A 22,732-nucleotide genomic window follows, 5' to 3' on the forward strand; every position below is an offset into this window, starting at 1 on the left:
ATCTGAAGAATGCGTTCTTCAGCATCCCGATTGCTGAGGAAAGCAGAGACCTTTTCGGTTTCTCTCTTGGTGGTTGCAGCTTCCGGTTTAAACGTGCTCCTCAGGGCTACTGTGAAAGTCCATCGATATACAGTCAAGCCTTGAAGGGCCAACTGGATGCGTTTGTGTTGCCGGCTGGTGCAGCCTTGATCCAATATGTTGACGACTTATTGGTGGCTGCAGATACTCAGGACATTTGCAAAATTGCCACGGTGTTGTTGTTGCAACATCTCTGTGATTTACATCACAAGGTGTCTCCCTCTAAACTTCAATATTGTTGTCAAGAAGTAACCTATCTAGGTCACTTATTGTCAAAGGAGGGAAGAAGGTTGACCCCAGAGAGAATTGCAGCGATTGCGCGAATGACTGTGCCAACAACTCAGAGAGATGTGCGTGCCTTTTTGGGTATCACGTCATACTGCAGGCAATGGATTCCCAATTTTTCATTGTTAGCGAAACCATTGGTGGCTCTTACGTGCAAGGATGTTCCAACTCCTTTACCATGGACGGAAGAATGTCAGAAAAGTTTTTCTGAACTGCGTGATGCGTTGTGTTCGGCTCCTGTGTTAGGTACCCCTGACTACAGTAAGCCGTTTACACTGTACGTTCACGAGAGAGAAGGTTGTGCGTTGAGTGTTTTGACGCAACCTTTTGGTGATAAGCAGCGTCCATGCGCATATTTTTCCTCGACCTTGGACCCGGTAGCTAGAGCATTGCCGAGTTGTTTGAGAGCAACTGCGGCAGCTGCGGTGTCCATCCGACAATCAGCAGGATTGGTCATGGATAATATGCTTACGGTGATGGTTCCGCATGCAGTTGACACTCTCTTAAATCGTACGAAAACTCAGAACTTGACGAGTGCGAGGTTGTCTGGGTACGAGTTGACGCTTTTGGCAAGTCATATTCAGATAAAACGTTGTAATGTCCTGAACCCGGCGACTCTATTGCCAATTAGTATGGAATCAGATGAAGTAGCAGCTCACAACTGTTACTTAAGGACTGAGGAGGAAACAAAAGGTCGCGTGGACCTCAAAAACACTCCTTTGGAAGATCCAGATGGGACCTTGTATGTGGATGGTTCATGTTTTAAATTGCCGAATGGTGATGTGACGACTGCGTATGCTGTGGTAACTTTGAACACTGTTGTGGAAGCTGCGAGATTGAATCAGAACTCTGCCCAAGCTGCGGAGCTGATTGCTTTAACTAGAGCGTGTGTGTTGTCGAAAGGGAAGCGGGTGAATGTGTTTACCGACAGCCAATACGCTTTTGGCGTCGCTCATAGCTTTGGACGTTTGTGGAGAGAGAGAGGTTTCATGACGTCGCATGGTACTAAGATCCAGCATGGACAACTTGTGAATGATCTTTTGGATGCACTCACGTTACCTAAGCAGGTGGCGATTGTTAAATGTAGTGCGCATCGTAAGGTGACGGATGATGTTGGTCGTGGTAATGCGTTTGCGGATGAGACTGCTAAGGAGACTGCCCGGAACCTTAGTACTAGAATGTATGTGATGAGTTCGGTTAGGTGGCCTACAGAGACTAGTATGTGTGAGGATACCATCGAGAGTGTGAAAACGATACAGAACGAGGCCACTGAGACTGAAAAGACGAAGTGGAAAGAGAGTACGGGAAAGTTGGATGCGAATGGTTGTTGGATTGATTTGTCGGAACATAAGAGGTGGATGTTGCCAGATTCGTATGTGCTAGCTGTTGTGACGATGGCACATGGGTTAGCACATATTAGCGCGAAAGGTATTTGCAAGTTGTTGTCCCCTGTGTGGAAGAATGATGGTATCACGAAGTGTGCTGAGAGATTGGTGAAGAATTGTATGATATGTATGATGTATAATCCTGGTAAGGAAACCCCTACACCTCCTGGCCATTTTGCTCCCCCTTCACATCCCTTCGAAGTCATTCAGCTAGACTTCATCCATATGGAGAGATGTAATAACCTGAAATACATTTTAGTTGTGGTTTGCGCATTCTCCCGATGGATCGAAGCCTACCCTCTTAAGGACAATACTGCTTTGTCCACTGCGAAAATCCTACTGAAGGAATACTTTCCTCGGTATGGAATGCCACGGATTGTATGGTCTGATAACGGAAGTGAGTTTGTAGGAAGTGTGATGAAGAGGGTGTGTAAGGGCCTTGGAATCATTCAAAAATTCCATAGCGCCAATCATCCCCAGTCAGCAGGTTTGGTTGAAGGGTATAATGGCACCCTTAAACTCAAACTAGCGAAGATTCAAGCTACGACTGGTCTGTCGTGGCCTGACGCTTTGCCTCTAGCTTTGTTGTCAACAAGGGCGACGGTACACTCCCGAGTAGGGCTTAGTCCCTATGAAATAGTGTTCGGCCGTCCTGCAAATGTTTGGGGGGTCCCTAGACCGAGGGAGTTTTCTGATCTTGAGTACCCAATGTTGATTGATTATCTTCATGATCTGACTGCTAAACTGAGGTTAATTCACCAACAGGTCTTTGAAGCACTGCCGACGCAGACGGAGGGTCCAGGCCACCAGCTCCAGCCTGGAGACTGGGTGGTGACGCTGAACTTTGCACGTAAAAGAAACCTCGAGCCCCGCTTCACCGGACCCTTCCAAGTCCTCCTTGCCACGAGAACTGCTGTCCGTTTGGAAGGACGCAAGAATTGGGTGCATGCCACCCATACCAAAAAGGTACCTATACCTTTACCAGCAGACTCGTGGGTGAGGAAGGGCATTGCGTCATCTGAAAACGAAAGATTGCAGACCTTCGTACCTTTTAGCGACGCTCAACCTGTCGGAGAATCCTCAGTGCAGCAGAACGACATTGTTGAACATTTGTCACCACAAGACTCAAGATCTGAACAATTGACTGATCAGCAGAACTTTGTTCCTTCATCGGATCCATTGTTTGACGAGCAGACACGTCCTGGAAAGAGCCGATACTTTCTGCGATCCAATACTAAGGACAAATAAAGTTTGCTCTCATTTCTCCACATTTACGTGACCCCATTGCAACGATCAGTCCAAACACTTGTATAATTGTAATTTTGTAAATATTGAGTTTTTTTCCATATCTGCCTTTTTGCTTCCACAGCTGAGAGACTTTGTACATATTTGTGAAATAAGAAACCTTGCATCCAGGTGTACCGTAGGGCCGCACGTGTACTTCCTTCTGGTTAGTAGGTCTTGACACTAGGTCGAAGGCCGTCGATTCCTGGGAACTCCTGGGGATTGACTACTGCTACACAGAACGAAGTGTGTCAAGAAACATTGCGGACGGTCTTAGGGGATGGCGTTTTCAAAGCTGATGGACTTGGAAAAAGCTCAGGCGCAAAGATTCAAACTGCAACAGATTACTCATACAAAATGCTTTATGTGTCAGGTGCTTTTTCTGTTTCTAATTGTTTCTTCGTTATTGGCGGGTGGGGTGTATTATATGATGCAGTACTTCCTACCTTCTGCCATACCTACTCCTACTCCTGAACCTAACACTACCTCTACTGTGTCCCCTCATTCTTTCCATATCTTACCCCAACACGAGCAAGCTAGACGTGCTGAATTCAGAAATAATTCCTTTATTCAACTCCTTCATCAACATCAGTTGGTCGTGAACACTACCAATTGCTGGGTGTGTGGGTTAATGCCACATACCACGGATAAGGGAATTCCATATCTGGTCCTTCCTTATAGTTCCCAGGGTTCAGCTCGAGCATTTCAAACAATGTTTCGAAGTGCACTAGATTCCTACCCCAATCGAGAGCCACGTTCTTCCCACTTTGGTCTTGGTTCGTATCACAAACCTTTGGCTATAGCGATTGCCGATTTAGATAGGGATATCTATGAGCCGTCACTCATCCCAGAGGAAGAGGTGCGAGCATATAGGGACCTGAGTAAGGCTGAGTATAGTGCGCTCGTGGGTGAAATACAGCTTAGAAGTTCGCCTCCGATATGGATCGTACCCCACATTGGTAATTTCTGTCTGCTAGGTCGTGGCCGAAGATCGAGAGCTCGTCTCGGAGAGAGTGCTTGCTCCGAGACTTATATCCTACCGATGCTCTCTTCCCCTGTGTTTCTGGCTGCCAAGGGTACATACTTCGTCTGTCATGATCGTGCGTATGCATGGTTGCCCCCTGACTTTGTGGGCTCATGTTATATCGCAAATCTGTTGCCTCCGACGTTCACTGTTGATGCAGATTATCACAAGACTAGAATTGTGAGGGGCGTGATTAGCGAAGAGGACACTGCCGGTCAAGAGGCAGGAGACTTTTTCAAGGGTTTCCTTCCGTTTTGGGGACCTATGGTCAATAGTAGGAACCTGAGGCAGTTGACTCGAGTGGTGGAATCGACAGCTAATATCACTGCCAGTGCCCTTGGTAATATCACCACAGAACTTCAGGCGGATAGGCTCATGACGTTACAAAACCGTATGGTTTTAGACGTTGTTTTAGCAGATCGAGGTGGAGTATGTAAGGTGATCCATTCGAGCTGCTGTATTTTCATTCCAGATAATGCTCCGACTGTCTATCAAGCCATCTCAAAGTTGCATAAGATCTCTGAGTCCATACACGTGGACGTAGGGGATTGGACGCTACTAGGGTGGTTTTGGGGCCTAATGTCGACCTGGGGTTGGAGGATTCTGATGATCATCGGAGTCGTTGTAGCATTTCTGTTCACGTGTTGCCTTTGTATGCAGTGTGGTCCTGCCTTATGTGGCCTCTGTGCTACAACGTGTATGAGACAGTCACCTGTTACCAAAGGAGCTCAGATGGACAGAGCTATGTTGCAGCAACATCTAGATGGTCTAATGAATATCCAGTATGATTCCGACTAGTGCTTGCCTACATGAGGGCAAAAGGAGCGTCTGAGGTTCCGTGACATTCGTAAGTGGTGTTTTTGACTCGCACGAATATGGTCGAGTCTGGTATCTATGAACCGCAAATGACGAGTTTAGTGGGTGTACGCAGTTTCGCTGTACTAGCCTAAACCGTTCGGCTGTTTCGTGGGTTCATCTATCTGTGCCCACGGGTTCCATCTTAGATACGGCATCCATTTTTTCTCTTGCCCTCAAGTAGCCAGCGAACGGACGCTGTCCGCTTCGCGACCCTGGGATTCCCAAGACTCTTGCGGAAGACACGTTTCCTTTGAAAGTGTCTTTATGATGAGGGGGGTGATACTGTAAGGCAGATGGCCCCGCTTGAGGCTCATCTTGCCGTGCCGGTCTATTGTCTTAGCCGTGCATCTCATTAGGCACGTCCCTTTGATGCTTGCAGCTCGTATTTCCCGATACCACCCCTTTTACACCCTTTTCGATCTCCCCACTGTTCCTGTCTTCCTTTACACCTGTCCTTGTTCCTTCTTCGATCTGTTTATTGCTGATTGGAATGTACTAATGGTGGGAAGATGGGTTTTTACAGTTGGGAGCTACAAAATGTTTCTGTACTTATGTTCCGGGCCCTGAATGCATCAAAGCAACCCCTTATGGCGTTTATTATGGGAACCAAGCTGTAAACCTTTGTGTATCATGTTAACCTATGAGAGAAAACTGTATAAAAAGGAGCGATCCCCAGTAGCAAATTGAATCAGATCCCGCGAACTTACATGCTGTGTACTTCACGTGACTTCTGTGTTCCCTGCAGTAAATAAACCTCGAATCTTTGACGCCGAAGGAAGTGTCCAGTGTCTCTGTCATTTGTACGCCGGAACAGGTTACCCACGAATGTTTCAGGTGTTGTCCCCTGGCACCGCTGGGTCTTAAATAACCCAGTCCTTCAGTGCTACATACTCGTGAGGGACTGAAGGCGCGGGGGGGGGGTTGCTGCTACTGATCGAAGAGCAAGGTCTTGAGGAGAGTTCTGAAGGCCAGTAGGTCTTGGGTCTGGTAAGTTAGTGGGGAGGGTGTTCCAGGTCTTAGCGGTGGGGTGGAAGAAGGATCTGCTGCCGGTGGTTGTTCTTCGGATGCGGGGGACTGTAAGGAGGGCGAGGCCGGCGGAGCAGAGCTTGCGGGTAGGGGCGTAGAAGCTCAGTCGTCTGTTGAGGTACGCTAGGCCGGCGTTGTGGAAGGCCTCGTGTGCGTGGATGAGGAGCTTGAAGGTTATCCTCTTGTTGATGGGGAGCCAGTGTAGGTCTCTCAGGCGGGGTGTGATGTGGTTGCGGTGGGAGATGTCGAGGATCAGTCGTGATGAGGCATTCTGGATGCGTTGCAGACGTCTCAGGAGCTTGGTTGATGGTCCTGCATAGATGGCATTTCTGTAGTCCAGCCTGCTAGAGTTGAGGGCCTGGGTGACTGTTCTTCTCGTTTCGATGGGATTGGAGCATTCGTAGGGTGTTGAAGCAGGATGAAGGCGTTGAACTGTTTAGTCTTGGAGAGGGTGGAGTCGAGGATGACCCCCAGGTTGCTTGCGTGGTCAGTGGGTGTTGGGGCTGTTCCCAGTGAAGTTGGCCACCAGGAATCGTCCCAGACTGAAGGAGTGGAGCACAGGATGAGGACCTTTGTCTTGTCCAAGTTCAGTTTCAGTCAGCTGTATTTAATCCATTCGGAGACGGACTTCATTCCTTCGAGGAGGTTGGTTTTGGCGGTGTGAGGGTCTTTGGTGAGGGAGGTGAGCAGCTGACTGTGGTCGGCTTAGGACATGATGTTGAGGTCGTTCTGTCGGGCGATGTGGGTGAGGGGTGCCATGTAGATGTTGAACAGCATTGGGCTGAGGGAGGAGCCCTGGGGTACGTCGCAGATGATCGCGGTGGAGCAGAAGGGTGGGAGGCGGACGCTCTGAGTTCTGCCGGAGAGGAAGGTTGTGGTCCAATCCAGGGCCTTCTCTTGGATCCCGGCGTCGTGTAGGCATGTTCGCAGTGTGCGGTGGCAGACCGTGTCAAAGGCGGCTGACAGGTCCAGGAGTATGAGGGCCGCTGTTTTTCCGTTGTCGAGCAGGGTCCTTATGTCATTGGTGGGGGCGATGAGGGCGGTTTCGCTGCTGTGGTTGCTGCGGAAACTGGACTGGGATGGGTCCAGGATGTTGTTGTCCTCGAGGTAGCGGATCAGTTGTTTGTTGACGATTTTCTCGGAGACCTTCGCCGGGAACGGGAGCAGAGAGATGGGACTGAAGTTCTTGATGTCCTTGGGGTCAGCCTTGGGCTTCTTGAGTAGGGCGTTGATCTCGGCGTGCTTCCAGCTCTCCAGGAAGGTTGCTGTCTCAAAGGAGATGTTGATAGTTTTCTGGAGATTGGGGGCGATGATTGTGCTGGCTTTGTTGAAGATGTGGTGTGGGCATGGGTCAGACGGGGATCCAGAGTGGACGGAGTTCATGATTTGATGGTGTCATCGCTGTTGACATTGGACCATGGGATCAGGCGGCTGGTGGACGCGGGGGTGGAGATTTCGGTGGTTGGCGGGATGTCGTGGTGTTGAAGCTTTTGTGGATGTCTGCAATCTTGTGGTGGAAGTAGGTGGCCAGTGAGTCGCACAGGTCCAGAGAAGGGGGATCCCGTTGGTGTTGGAGATTTGGTTGAAGAGTTCCTTCACAATGCTGAAGAGCTCTTTGCTGTTGTGTGCGTTGTTATCCAGGCAGTCCTTGAATGCGGTCCTTTTGGCGGTTCTGATGAGTTGATGGTGTCTGCGGGTGGCATTCTTGAGGGCAGTGTAGTTGTCTGGTGATCGGTCACAGAGCCAGTTCTTCTCCAGTTTCTGGCATGTATCCTTGGAGGCCTGGAGTTCTTCAGTGAACCAGGTGGCTTTCTTGCTGGCGTGGGCATTATCATTGGAAACGCCCTTTCTATGGGTCCACACAGTCAAGCGCTGATAGGCTCCTTTTTCGGTACATTCCGTATGCAAAACAAAATCATACCATTACCGTCATTGAACAGTAGGAAGATTGTGGTTCAAGCCTTTGTGACATCAAAATTAGATTACTCCAATAGCCTATGCCTAGGCCTGCCTGGCTACCTTATTCAGCACCTGCAAGTGGTTCAAAATGTTGCGGCTACGGCAATCCTGAGACTGAAACCCAGATCCCATATGACCCCTATCCTGAAGTCCTTGCATTGGTTGCGCATGATTGAAAGGATCAAATTCAAAGCAATGGTGATCCTTTTCAAAGCACTCTACAGCATAGGCGCTAACTACCTTAAAAAGCGTGTTAATCGCTACAACCCAGCAAGGACCCCCAAAATTCGCCTGTCTCGCATGGGGGGGGGGGGGGGCAGATCTTTGGGTTCCTGGGTGCACAAACATGGAACAGTCTGCCGGCTACGCTGAGAGCCACTGCGGAGCTTCCAACTTTTAGGAAACACCTAAAAACCTGGCTCTTTAAGAATTAACGCAAGCTTCAGTGATCTGCTAACTGCCCTCTTTCGGCGCCAGGACACTGTAGTTTGAGTAGCTGTGTGCTAAACCAAATTTTCTCATTCATTCATTTATTCATGGGCAAAGTAATTGATTTTATTAATTTTCCAAATAGGAGTGAAGTTGAATATGTAGATTTAAAATTTTATCAGATTGTTGGCGTGAAACAAAGTGGCCGATGTCTTCTACAGTTATTGCCTGTCAAAGACTTATATGTGAGGTGGCACCAGTACCAATTCTCTCTAGCGTATGCTGAAACTATCCACAAATCTCAAGATTTAAGTTTAGTTGCAATGTTTATTAACATTGGTAGCAGTGTATACAAAGAAGGTATGTCATACATGGCTTTGTCATAAGTTAGAACATTATCTGGTTTGATGTTAGTTGATTTTGATAAAAACAAGGTTTTTGCTGATAATTGTTTAGTTATAAGAATCTGTCTTAAACTGAATCTTACTAAGCAATCAATGTATGTTCTGCAAAAGGAGCAAAACATGATAAAGATAAGGATAAGAAGAAAAAAAGTAAAATGAAGGAGAAATGGTAGGCTTTCAGTGGAAAAATAGAAATGGTATCAACTGCTATGCTAATGTAGCCTTTTATTTGCCACATCTAGTAAATCCAATTGAGCTTAAAGGAGACAGCCGATTCTGCTCAGAGTTCTATTGTTTGCTGCATCTTTTACATAGTGGCAGGACTGTACTACATTCTAGTTCAGCAATGTGACATACAGTTAACACACAGTGGATACAATCAGTGAATCTGGACGTTTTGGATGAAGAAGAAGTGAATATTGAAGAGTTATTAGGTCTAAGTTACGAATGGAAACACTGTTGGGAATGCTCTTTTACATGTGCTACTAACATAAATTCTGAAAGGTTCATCTATTTAACATTACCGGACTCAAAAACATTACCGTTTGACAACCGGATAAGAAATGCACACTAGAACATGACCTGCCCAGATTGTAGAACTGATTGTATGTCTACATTATATATACATAGAAGTAGTACATACATTACCTTGATGCTTCAACGATGTAGCCTACATGGATCAAAAAAAGAAACTGAAATTTCATATTTTGAAACTGGACAAATTTCAATTGCTGGAACAACGCACATACCAATAGCTATCATTTTTCATGAAGGAGTAACTTCAGGCCACTACACTGTGTACTTAAAAACTGTTATTGGATGGACGGAATGCAATGACAGAGACCTGACATTTAAGCATAATCTGCGTTTCAAACTTTCAAATTCATACCTTTTCTTTTTGCAACCAAAGTTCTAAGAAGGATTTGTCCTTAAGAAGTGGTTTACCATGTTTGTACTGTATGAATTAAAAGGCTAATGTCTTCAAAATTGGCTTTTACACTTGGATATATGTTACATCTAATTTAATAAATGGACTCCTTAAATATCATACTACATTTTTATTTTGGATATGGTTTATTTATTTATTTATTTATATTATTTGAAAGTTTTATATAGCGCGGACAAGATCCTTGTAGATATCAGAGCGCTTTACAAAGAGAAGTACATGAGGGAGCATAGTTAGACAGATAAATCAATAGGTCAAATAGTACAAATAGGTGGCAACAAAGCCATACATGAGTACAAAATAGTACAAATAGGTGGCTACAAAGCCAAACAAGTGAGTAATAAGACAGTTAATACAAATAATTTGTCAAACTAATGATGCGACAACAATCTCGTCTCTCTCTTTCCAACACTTATAACTTTAACATTGAATGTCAGGAAGCGAAAAAACAAATATGGCGTAGTCGTTGATTGGGCTTGCAATTTATGGTTTTGCTTTCCATTAAAACATGCTTTTTTAAGTTTCACTAATAACTCCAGCCCTGTTGGGCAAATCTATACAGAATGCAAAAAGTTTTAATTTTTTATTAAAATCAGTTTGGGGAATTTTTATTCACGGACATTGCAACACTTAACTTGAGATAAGGTCTTGACCCAATTTTAGTTTTATGTACATTAGTTCAACATGCATAGACGTTTTTCCATAAGACAACGATTGTAAACAAATGTATATTTGCAGTAGAGTGTGCGAGCCGACTGTTGAACAACAAGCAATATCTGAGCTGTCCATCTGATTGGGTGCAAAGAGCTACATATGTTTTTCTATCTAGACCAGAAGCTACGTACACAATGTATGCGGGGTCGTGTTGAGGACTCTAGGAAAACACACAAGCTCGGGGGTGCAGGTACATGCAAGAGTGTGAAACTGTCCTGTAAAATGTGCCACTCTGTACATCAACTGTCCTTTAAAATGTGCCACTCTGTACATCAACTGTCCTTTAAAACGTGCCACTCTGTACATCCACGTGTCGGCCGCCGTTGTGAACTATATTGCTCACTTTTAGACGCGCGTTCCTACATGTGCTATCCAGAAACCATGATGTGGTCCGCCGACATTTCTTTTATTATTTCGATAAAGAGGCTTCTGGGAGTAGTGCCTGGGCACGGCCCGGGCGTGAGCAGAGGATCCGTGCACTTCTGCTCACTCACAGGACACATCAGATGCCCCGCGCCAGCTGTGCCCATTGGTAGCCCTTTGCCCTGTGTCCTGCCCTCCGGACAAGGCGGGCTGTAGCGCTCACGGCCATTCTCTGCCAGGAATCCGTCTGTGGGTAGCGGCTGAAGCACGCAGTATTAAAGGACAATTTTAGTGAAGATGTGTTCTGTGACGTCTCTTTAATAATAATAATAATATTAACATATGCTATATAAGTAGAAACGTCCTGAAAAAACTGTGGTTGATGGGACGTTAACATAATGATTCAAAACCAAAAACCCCAAGCAATGTGGCTGTTGTGTTTATCTGTGCAAGTTTAACTATCAGTGCACTGCTTGTGAATAGGAGAACATCGCAGATGACATTGAAAATGGCGGCTTTGATAACATGACGGACATTAGATTATCAGTGATTTAAACAAACATACAGCCCATGCCGGGCTTGCACAGGGCAGAGCCAACGACGAGAGCTTGTGTGTGCCGCCTACTTCCTTTCATGCACAAGTGTAGAGAATGTACAATCATTGGCCAGAGGCTTGAAGGGCACGGTGACAGGCGATGCCCTTGTGTGTAGTGTTCACTAGCATGGTGCCAGGCCATGCCATCTGTGTCATATACTTCTCTGCATAGTGTTAGCTTGCATGGTGACAGGCCATGCCCTGCGTGCCATATATACTTTGTGCATAGTGTTAGCTTGCATGGTAATAGACCATGCCCGTGCATCATATATACCTCTGTGCACATTGTTAGCTTGCATGGTGACAGGCCATGCCCTGCGTACCATATATACCTCTGTGCATAGTGTTACCTTCATGTTGACAGACCATGCCCCATGCGTCCTATATACCTCTGTGCACAGTGTTAGCTTGCATGGTGACAGACCATGCCCCGTGTGTCATATATACCTCTGTGCACAGTGTTAGCTTGCATGGTGACAGACAATGCCCGTGTGATACCTCTGTGGCTGTGCACATTGTTAGCTTGCATGGTGACAGACCATGCCCCGTGTGTCATATAAACCTCTGTGCACAGTGTTAGCTTGCATGGTGACAGACAATGCCCGTGTGATACCTCTGTGGCTGTGCACATTGTTAGCGTGCATGGTGACAGACCATGCCCCGTGTGTCATATATACCTCTGTGCACAGTGTTAGCTTGCATGGTGGTGACAGACCATACCCCGTGTGTCATATACCTCTGTGCATAGTGTTAGCTTGCATGGTGACAGGCCATGCCCCGTGTGTCATATATACCTCTGTGCACATTGTTAGCTTGCATGGTGACAGGCCATGCCCTGCGTGCCATATATACCTCTGTGCATAGTGTTACCTTCATGGTGACAGACCATGCCCCATGCGTCCTATATACCTCTGTGCACAGTGTTAGCTTGCATGGGCACAGACCATGCCCCATGTGTCATATACCTCTGTGCATAGTGTTAGCTTGCATGGGGACAGGCCATGCCCTGTACATCATATACCTCTATGTGTGGTATTCATTGGCATGTTGACAGGCTGTTCTTATGTGTCCACTTCATATATGTGTGCCCTATGCCCCTGGATGTGATGCCCTCTATGTCTGTATGGAGCAGGCAGGACATGCCTTTTCTGTGTTTCATCAGGGCAGGACCACAGGTCACTCTTTGTTCCTCTTTTTATGCTGATGATGTAAATTGTGATGCCATGAGAAGTGAATGTGGTGGTAGTATAATGGCTGTGTATTTCACCACAACTGGAGAATTTCTATGAGTTGGAGATGTTTCTGGATATTATGGCGGTGCCGGTCACTAGGCACTAAAGAATACAAATTTGCCCTAAGGATACTAAGAACTGATCTTAGTAAGCTATTAACCTCTGCAATAACACGTTATCTACTGGCTATGTGGAAAGCTAGAGTAAAGATTTCCATGGTAACTGGAAGTCCATCCCTGATTGATGTAGTAAAGTGATATACCGCACTTCCCAATCTCAGTTTTGGACCCTAATATTTGACCCTACTGTTCTCTTCCCACATCCTTCAGGGTGCCCACTAACCAGAAGTCTTTTTAATTATATCTAATCTGTTGTTTTATAAACCGTATAATTTTATTTTAACTATATTTATATGGTTAACTATTTATGTTTTATATTGGAAAATGTTTTTATGCACTTTGATGGCTTTTTGAGCCACAATAAAGCAGAATTGAATTGAATTGAAGGTATCTGATCTAGCACTGAGAAGTTACTGATGGCGGAAGCTGGCACTAGCGGGAATCCTAGTGCTCTGAGAAAGAAGTGAAGGAAGACCATTCTGGGAAGCTATCAGGCACTACCCTGATGCTTCTGGGTAAAGCTGGCACTGCTGACTATAAACATTGAGGTAGTCACAACAGGGCGCTCACCCTGTTGAAGCCCTGCTTGTTCTTGCTGACACTGCCCGGCTCACACCTCTCTGGGTACTACCCCTTCTCCTAGGCAGGCATGGCTGCTGCTCCAGCGTCTCTGGACAGTGGGTGGACATTGAAGATAACAGCAGGCCTGGGTCTCAGCATTCTGGCTGAAAATGTCCAGCCACAGTGATGTGGCACAGGCTGGTACTACCCTGCCTCTCTGGGCCATCGGTCAGGATTTTGTGCAAAAACATAGCCATTTTAAAGCAGCCAATTTTCTGAATGTCTCCAAAGATATCTGCATATGCTTGCAGTAGAAAGTTAATCCAATTTTTTTTTTCCATCAAGGAATTGTCCTGCACTGTGTAATTGGTTAGTGCCCGCTTCTTTATTAGCTGAGCAAACTGGTAATGAGGCATTGTCAGATTTGCGATGAAAGGGGTCTTCACCTTGTCTCTTGACAAGATAGTAAAATATATATATATATATATATATATATATATATATATATATATATATATATATATATATATATATATATATATATATATATATATATCCAAACACCTCCCTCCGCTTTGGAATATATATATATATATAGTTGCCAGAGATATGAATTCCTCAGAATTTTGGTCACTAATAAACTTTGTGCCTATTTGATACATCTCCACAAAACTTTGCAGACCTATTCCTTTTACTACATTGGTGGGTGATGCAAATTTAGCAGAGATTCGTCAAGGAGGAGCAAAGAAAAAAAGGGGGTGCCCAACATGCATTTTGACACCAATGCATTTTCTATAGACGTTTGAGTCACATGTAGCGCAAACATGGCTGAACCGATATCAATTAAATTTGGCAGGAATTAAGATTATGATATGTAGATGATCATGTTGTGTTGTACAGGTAAGTAGGGGGAGCATGAATAGGAATTTACTTAAGTGATATCTGTTGTCGTAGAAATGTCACTGTATTTCACAAAAGTACTGTGGTACCTAGTGATGACAAGTCATTATGTGATTGGCTAATGACTGACTTTACAAAAGTTATTTTATATATATTTAATGAAAAAATTATGTTAAACATAAGTTATAGTTAGCAAAACTTTTTTATTCTTTCTATACAAACCCAACTTAAACTATACAAACTTTAGAAATGTAAATGTCAAAATTATTAATAGCAGTTGAGTAGGTACAAGTGTAATGTATTTTTAACGGTTTGTAGTGAGTGCATGCATAGTATAATAAATGTACAGTGTTGTACTGTGTGTCTCTGCTTTTTTTCTACAATCTATGTGATTGTTTTTTTCATTGCTATTCAACGATGAAACTTTATAAATTACATTGTTTAAGGTGTAGCAGTTTCAAACATAAGAGCAGCAACAAAAAATAAAATGAAATGTGTAAGATAGATGTTTAATTGGTTTATAGATTTGCAGCTCTGTAATATTTCTTATTAATAGATTAACACAGTAAAGTTAAACTTTACTGTGTTAATCTATACTGTTTGATATTAACTTATTTTTATGGTTTCTCTCTTTTAATCACAGATCACAGGAATGTTTTATTACAGTAATGTAGGTACCTAATTATAAGTTTACTTTCATAGTAGGAAAAAAGGAGAAAAATTAACAAAAGAGGATCTTCTATTTTTTAAACAAGAAATAATGTTCACATATTTTCAAATGACATCTTCAAGGAAGCAATATTTAAAATGTAATACTGCTTGATGACGTTTAATTTGGTTAGCTGATGGTATATATTCCTGCTTCTCTGTCACTCACGGAACTTCACATGTCTTTAACAAGTATAAACCTTAGCACATCTGCTTGTGCTTTTACAACGAAACTAAACAAACGAAAAGGAATTAACAATGGTGTGAAATTAAATGAATGAATTTGTACTTGTATAGCACACTTATACCTCAATCGGGGTTTCCTGGCGCTGTACTCATACCGCTGTGGAACCCTTCCTGGCTTTTCCCTGTGAAATTATTACTCCTGGGCACCCCCAAGGTGAAGCCAGGCATCCCAGATCTGTTGGGGCCGTTGTGGAGATTAAGCAAGCTATTGCCCATAGTTGCAGAGTGGGACCCATGATTAGAATAGACACTGAGGCAAGAATTATCAGGTCCAAGGAAATTGAGCCCAAGACCCGCAGAGGCAGGAATTGAACCCTGGTCCCGGGCCAGACCTCTGCATAAGGGTCTGCCGCTCTAACCATTGAGCCACACTTCTCCACCTTGTTCCTTTAGCTTCTCAAAAGAGTATTCCTGTTGGTGTGCAAATTTGTGATTAATCGCAAAATAGTCACAAATTGGCCTCAATCAGAGATATGCAAATTTGGATTTCCTTAAATTTCTCAACAACTACTGAACAAACTTACACCAGAGAACTGAAAACGTTATCTGTGAATCAAAATCTACCTTCCTGCTAAATGTATTTTATTTCCATCACGCAATTCGGGCTGCAGTCTTGTCTAAAGCTCCTGTGGGAAGTAACATGGGAAACACACTTTTTTGTTAACCCCCCTCCCCTTTTTCTCAGCCCCTGCTTGACAGATTACCCCAAACCTTTCTCCATGCAAAATTAATTATGGCACACTTTTGGGGAAAAATTTAGTGAAAATTTGTCAAACAGCGCAAAAGATTTAGGCAAGTCAAAATGCTTTTCGTATGAAAACATGGTTCTAACTATAATCATGTACTGGCGACCACCAGTAGGTAATTATATATATACATGTATATGTGTATGTGCATATAAATATATATAAATGACTAAGGGGAGGAGCCCCGAAACGCGTCGAGTGACTGATGTTTTGCTGCTCAAAACGCTAATAAATGAACTTTTCAGAAAAACGCCGATTGCGTCCGTACTTCATACTGTCCTTTGGAGTTTAGGACTTGTGTGTGGATACCTTGGATATATATATATATATATATATATATATATATATATATATATATATATATTTATATATATATATATATATATATATATATATATATATATATATATATATATATATATATATATATATATATATATATATATTATGTGTGTGTGTGTGTGTGTATATATACATATCTATATATATCCTCCAACTACGGTTCACTTTCGTTCAGCTTACGTGGCGCTCATTCAGGTGCGTGACCTCTGCGGTTGAACCAAAACCGCTTAATATTTCCATTAAAATCCATTTCAGCAAAGAGCAACGGGTCGCACTCTCCCAGAGATTTTTCAATTTTTTATTTTCTCGTTGCCGGTAAACAAAACCAATGTGTTTCGGTATTGCAAAATACCTTGATCATAGTCACGTTGGTATGACGCCAGCCACTCCAATTTAAGTGGAGTTGAAATGGAAACCTTGATGGAAGTTACAAAACAAACTTTTTAGGAGACATGCGCCTCATCTTGCAGCAGAGACAGTGGGAACCATATCGGATGACACAACAACAACAAAGAGGAAGGGGAAGAGGATGCCAATAGCCCCCAAGAAACCGAAATGAAGAGGAAAAAGGTGCAAGCGGGTCATCCAAAAAAATAGGGATCACAACGAGGTGTATGAGGCAGAGGAAGGACCGCCAATAGATGAACTACAAGTAGTAAATCTATTGAAACAAGAAATAACTGAGGCAGAAAAATCATTACTAATACAAGGAATACATTTTTGGTCCCACACAAAAAATGGATCTGGCTCACACTAGGATTGACTTATATCTTTATATCAGGAAAATAAAACCTGTTATTTTTTTCTGGAGAATTAGAAGAAAGGAAAACCAGCGGCAATAACGGGTCAACCTGTTTCAACTTTGTCAGCCAAGGAGTCAGAAGACTTTCTAACCTTGCTAAATCTTAATGCACAAGAAGGGGAGGACATTTCCCTACAAGCAGCATGCTCTCAATTAGGGTCAGGATTGAGTGAAAAGCGTTGAAAATCAAAATTCTACCCAAAATTGGTACCTGGGAACAAAGTCGATCTGTTCCCGGAGGCAATTATTCAGGACTTGTACAAACTAAAAAAATCTAAATATTAGGATAATTTGACAACAATAGAAAGAGAAGCTTTGGAAAATCTCTCACAAGACAATCAAATAGAAATAAAAATAGTGGATAAAGGTGTGAACGTGGTGGTATGGGATAGAGCGGCATACACTACAGAGGCACACCGTCAATTGAGAGATACAACATAATATGAAAGACTAAAAAGGAATCCCATAATGGCAATAAAAAGGAAAATTGATGATAAAATCATGGACTGGACATTGAGAAACCTTCTTGACAAAGAGGAGAGTAAATATTTGACTGTGGAGCATCCGGTAATGCCCACGATTTATTTCCTCCCGCAACTGCACAAGGACTCCAAGAAACCACCAGGGAGGCCAATCCTATCAGCAAAGGGCTCTTTGTTGGAACCTATGGCTAACTATATTGACCATTTCTTAATACCATATGTAGCGGAACTCAGTTCATACATAAAGGATACAAGTGATCTGCTCAGAATTCTGCAAAATACACCATGGCAAGAGACATACCATCTCATCACCATGGATGTGATAGCTCTTTATATGACCATAGACAACATCTTGGGATTAAAAGCTTGCAACTTCCTCCTGCAGGAAAGGAATATCCACTATAGTGACCACAACACAATGCTAATGAAAATTATATCACTGTGCTTATCAAAAAACATCTTCCTATTTGGTGAAGAAATATATCGCCAGAACAATGGAACAGCAATGGGATTCTCCTTTAGTCTCAGTTACACCTGTTTAGTAATGGAATGGTGGGAAAAAAGACGTCGCATGGAATGCACAATAAGATAAATTTGTGGGAAAAATCATCAGCTGGACACGATTTATAGATGACTTACTATTCATATGGGATGGAATGATAGTGGAATTCCATGAATACTTTGAAAGTCTGAATACCAGCATAACTAATCTAAAATTCACCTATGAAATCAGCAAGAAAAGGGTGATATTCTTGGACACTGAGATTTACATTAAAACAATCAGATTCAAACCACACCTCACCGCAAAGCCACAGCAACAATTGCAACCTTACAAGCGACAAGTTTCCACCAAGCATCACTGATATCAAGTATACGGGGAATTTCTTCGAATACGAAGAATCTGTAGTGAAGAGGCAAAAACACAGTGTGATTACAACTGAAATATTCAAATGTAGAAATTACAATAAAAGCATTGTGACAAGATGTTGGAGCAGAGCTAACCAAAGATCCAGAGAAGAATGTCTCATCTCAAAAAGTAAGGAGATGAAATCAGAACAAGAGCCAATACAATTAATAATTAATATTGGATTATTCACAAGAATCAAAACAAATACAAAACATCCTAAAAAAGAACTGGAAGAATTTGCAGTTGGACAATTCAATAGGAAAAGTAATGGGGACACACCCAATCGTCACCTATCGTAGAGCCAGAAATTTAAAAGACAAGCTAGTACACAGCCACTTTAAAGGAAAAAAGAAAAATTATATTTGGCTGAAAACAAAGGGCTTTGTTAAATGTCATCACTTTAAGGTCTGTCAAATTGCAAAACCCACAACAGAATTGTTGATGGCAAACAATAAATTGTGGAAGATCCAGGGACTGATAACCTGCAAAAGTCAGTATGTTGTATATGTGATAGAATGTCCCTGTCTACTGAAGTGCATAGGGAGCACTATCTGTGAGCTGAAGAAGAGGATACTGGAACAAGTGCGGGTCACAATCAACAAGGACAGGAATAATGCAGTGGCTAAATACATGGAGCAACATCACAATTGCCATTGGAAGCCCTTAAAGTTTTATGGAATAGAGACTGTGCCAAAAAATGAATGCGGAGGAAATAGGGAGAAAATCCTTCGCCAAAAAGAGTCACATCACATTCTGAAATTGAGATCTCTGACGCCACATGCCCTGAATAAATCGGAGGAGTTATATATACATCTTTAACCTATCAATTGATCCTTAAGTATTACATGAAAGAAAACAATAAAAGATTAAATAAAGAAAAAATCGGATGAGGACATTTGAAATCAGTCAAATTAATGAGCCCAATGATTACTTAAGGCGGTGAAAGCCCACCAGAGAGCTGTAAAATGGAATGGTAAAGGAATCCCCACTGGAGGGACCTATATTTGATAAACACTGAAAAAAAAACCCAAAGGAAATGAGCTCCTTAATGGACACTTGGGTGCCGTTGAATTTGTTAAAAATGTTACAAAGTGTTAAAAAAGATAAAAAGAGAAAGCGTTGAAATCATGAAACATCTCATTTGACATCACTGATGACATCACTGATGACATCATCCAGTGACTGTGTGTGTCTGTAAAGTTTAAATATGTTTTACATATTGAAGAATGAGTGGATGTATAAGTGTCTGGATGAAGGATTTAGTAGGTGCGTGACTGACTGTATGAGTGAGTAATTAAATGTGTCTTACTAAATGCATGGGTTAGTGACTAAACTGTCTGAATGTGTGCATCAGTATGTCTATTGTTGTGTAAGCTGCTGCATGTGTTGATCAGTAGCTATATGAGTGGCTATATGGGTTATTGATTGGTTGCCCAAGTATTTGAATGGGAGACTGAGTGTGTGTGTGGGTGGCTGGGAGGGGTGTGACTCTGTGCATAGATGTGTGAGCAGTTGATTCACTAGGTGTATGAGTTCAAGAGTGCATGTGAAAACATCTATATGGGCGGTTGACTGTGTGCATGGGTGTGTTGGTGAGTGAATGGATATCTCAGTGCTACATGTGCAAGTAAGTACATATGTAGAACACAGTGCATGTGAGATTTGGCATATATAAATGACTATACATGAGAGCCAGTGAATGTGCGAGTGGCTATATGGATCATTGTGTACTTGTATCAGTGATTGTATAAGAGAGTAAGTATGTGTTAGTATATGTTTGAATAAGTAAGGTGCTGTGTGTATAACTGTATAGTTGAGGAAATGGAAGTGTGATTGATTCTTTGCATGACTGACTAGGTGTGTGAGTAACTCCATGGATGAGTGGCAGTGTGTTAGTGCCTGTATAGGTGTATGAGTGCATATGATAGTGTTGTATTGATGAGTGACTGTATGTATGAGTGATTCTATGGGTGAATGAGTGAATGTGTGTGTAGACCTAGGATTCAGTGAGTGCGTATGTAGTAACTGGTATTGGTGTGTCAATGGTTTCAAGAATGGTAGTCTGTATTTAACACTGGGTGTATCAAAGGTTATATTAGAGTGTGAGGAGGTGCATCGTATTAGCACATGAATGATATCATCAGTGATGTGATCAGTGATGTCAAATGAGATGTCATCAGTGATGTCATTTGAGATGTCATCAGTGATGTCATCAGTGATGTCACTGATCATGTCATGAATGATGTAATATGTGACATCATCAGCAGTGGATTGCGGGTGCGCGAAATATAGTTAGTACAACTAACTATATATGAGCAATTTCATGGTTTATTAAATGCTAATTCCTAACTATATAAGGCCTGAAACCTATGGTTTTTTAAGTGAATTTGCAAGGTTTTTTAAATGCTAATTCCTAACTATATAAGTCCTGAAACCTATGGTTTTTTAAGTGAATTTGCAAGGTTTTTTAAATGCTAATTCCTAACTATATAAGGCTTGAAACCTATATTTTTTTCAGTAAATTTGCAAGGTTTTTTAAAATGCTAATTCCTAACTATATCAGGCGTGAAACCTATATTTTTTTTCAATAAATGTCAAAGGTTTTGTAAATGCTAATTCTATTAGCGGATAACGTTTACATATGTTATTATCCTTCTGGGACCACCTGAGCAGTCATCTTGTTTCTCAGGATAATTGAGGCACTAGAGAGCACAAAACAAGAGTGGAAAACGCAAAAAGGGGGCAGGGTTGAGGCCCCCTGACCCCCTAGCCCTTCTCAGGGGGTCCCAGAAGGACCACCAAGTGCAACATTTTTTTTAAAAATCGCGGAGTACACAAATGGTACGCGCATCCTACGCGTACGGTGCGCGTACCCCGCAATTTTTTTTTTGTTGCCCTTGGGGGTCCTTTTGGGACCCCATGAGAAGGGCTAGAGGGTTGGGGGGTCTCTACCCTGCCCCCTTTTCGTGTTTTTTCACTCTTGTTTTGTGCTCTCTTGTGCCTCCGTTCTCCTGAAAAACAAGATGGTGGCCAACACTTCCTGGTTTGGACAGTTTGGAATGTTGACAGTCGACTGCCAGCAAATCAGAAACTCGCTCGCGCACATAAGGGTACGTGCATGTACGCGTACGGTACGCGTACCGTACGCATTCGGTGCGCGTACAGTGAGCGCATATAGATATATAATTTGATCAAATTCAATTTTCTCAACAACTACTGGAGGGATTTTCACCAAATATAGAAGAGGCACTACTGCATACCTGTCCCTACCACTTTGCCAAGTTTGGTTTAATTCCGTTCAGCTGTTCGGGCTGTAGCCGTGTCTAAAGGACTCATAGAAAATGCCATTTGAAAAATTTCAAATTCCATTTTCTCAAGAACTACTGGAGGGATTTTCACCAAACATAGCAAAGGCACATCTGCATACCAGGCCCTACCATTTTGCCAAGTTTGATGTAATTCCATTCAGCCGTTCGGGCTGTAGCCGTGTCGAAAGGTCCCTATGGAAATTAACATGGGGAAAACACATTTGGGACCCCCCCTTTCGGCCCCCGCTTGACAAATCCCCCCAAATCTTTCAGTGAAGGAGCGGAGCGGAGCTGGCCAAAATTCTGGAAAATTACACACAGATTCCTCAATCGGCGCCAAAGTTATTCCCAATAGAATGTTGAGCGCATATAGATTTATAATTTGCTCAAATTCATTTTCTCAACAACTACTGGAGGGATTTTCACCAAATATAGAAAAGGCACTACTGCATACCTGTCCCTACCATTTTGCCAAGTTTGGTGTAATTCCGTTCTGCCGTTCGGGCTGTAGCCATGTCTAAAGGTCCCATAGAAAATGCCATTTGAAAAATGTCAAATTCAATTTTCACAAGAACTACTGGAGGGATTTACACCAAACATACAAAAGGCACTGCTGCATACCAGTCCCTACCATTTTGCCAAATCTGGTATAATTCCGTTCAGCCGTTCGAGCTGTAGCCTTGTCAGAATGTCCCTATGGAAATTAACATGGGGAAAACACGTTTTGGGACCCCCCTTTTTTCTTGGCCCCCGCTTGACGAATCCCCCGAATCTTTCAGGGAAGGAGCAAGGCAAATTTAAGGAAAATTACAGGCAGATCCCTCAATCGGCGCCAAAGTTATTCCCAATAGAATGTTCGTAATTTCCTATGGTAACTAGGTCCTAACTATATATACCTACTGGCGACCGCCAGTAGGTAATATACATACATATATGTGTGTGTGTGTAGATAGATAGATAGATAGATAGATAGATAGATAGATAGATAGATAGATAGATAGATAGATAGATAGATAGATAGATAGATAG

The sequence above is a fragment of the Lissotriton vulgaris genome, chromosome 3_1 (genome assembly GCF_964263255.1).
Source record: "Lissotriton vulgaris chromosome 3_1, aLisVul1.2, whole genome shotgun sequence".
Lineage (NCBI taxonomy): Eukaryota > Metazoa > Chordata > Amphibia > Caudata > Salamandridae > Lissotriton > Lissotriton vulgaris.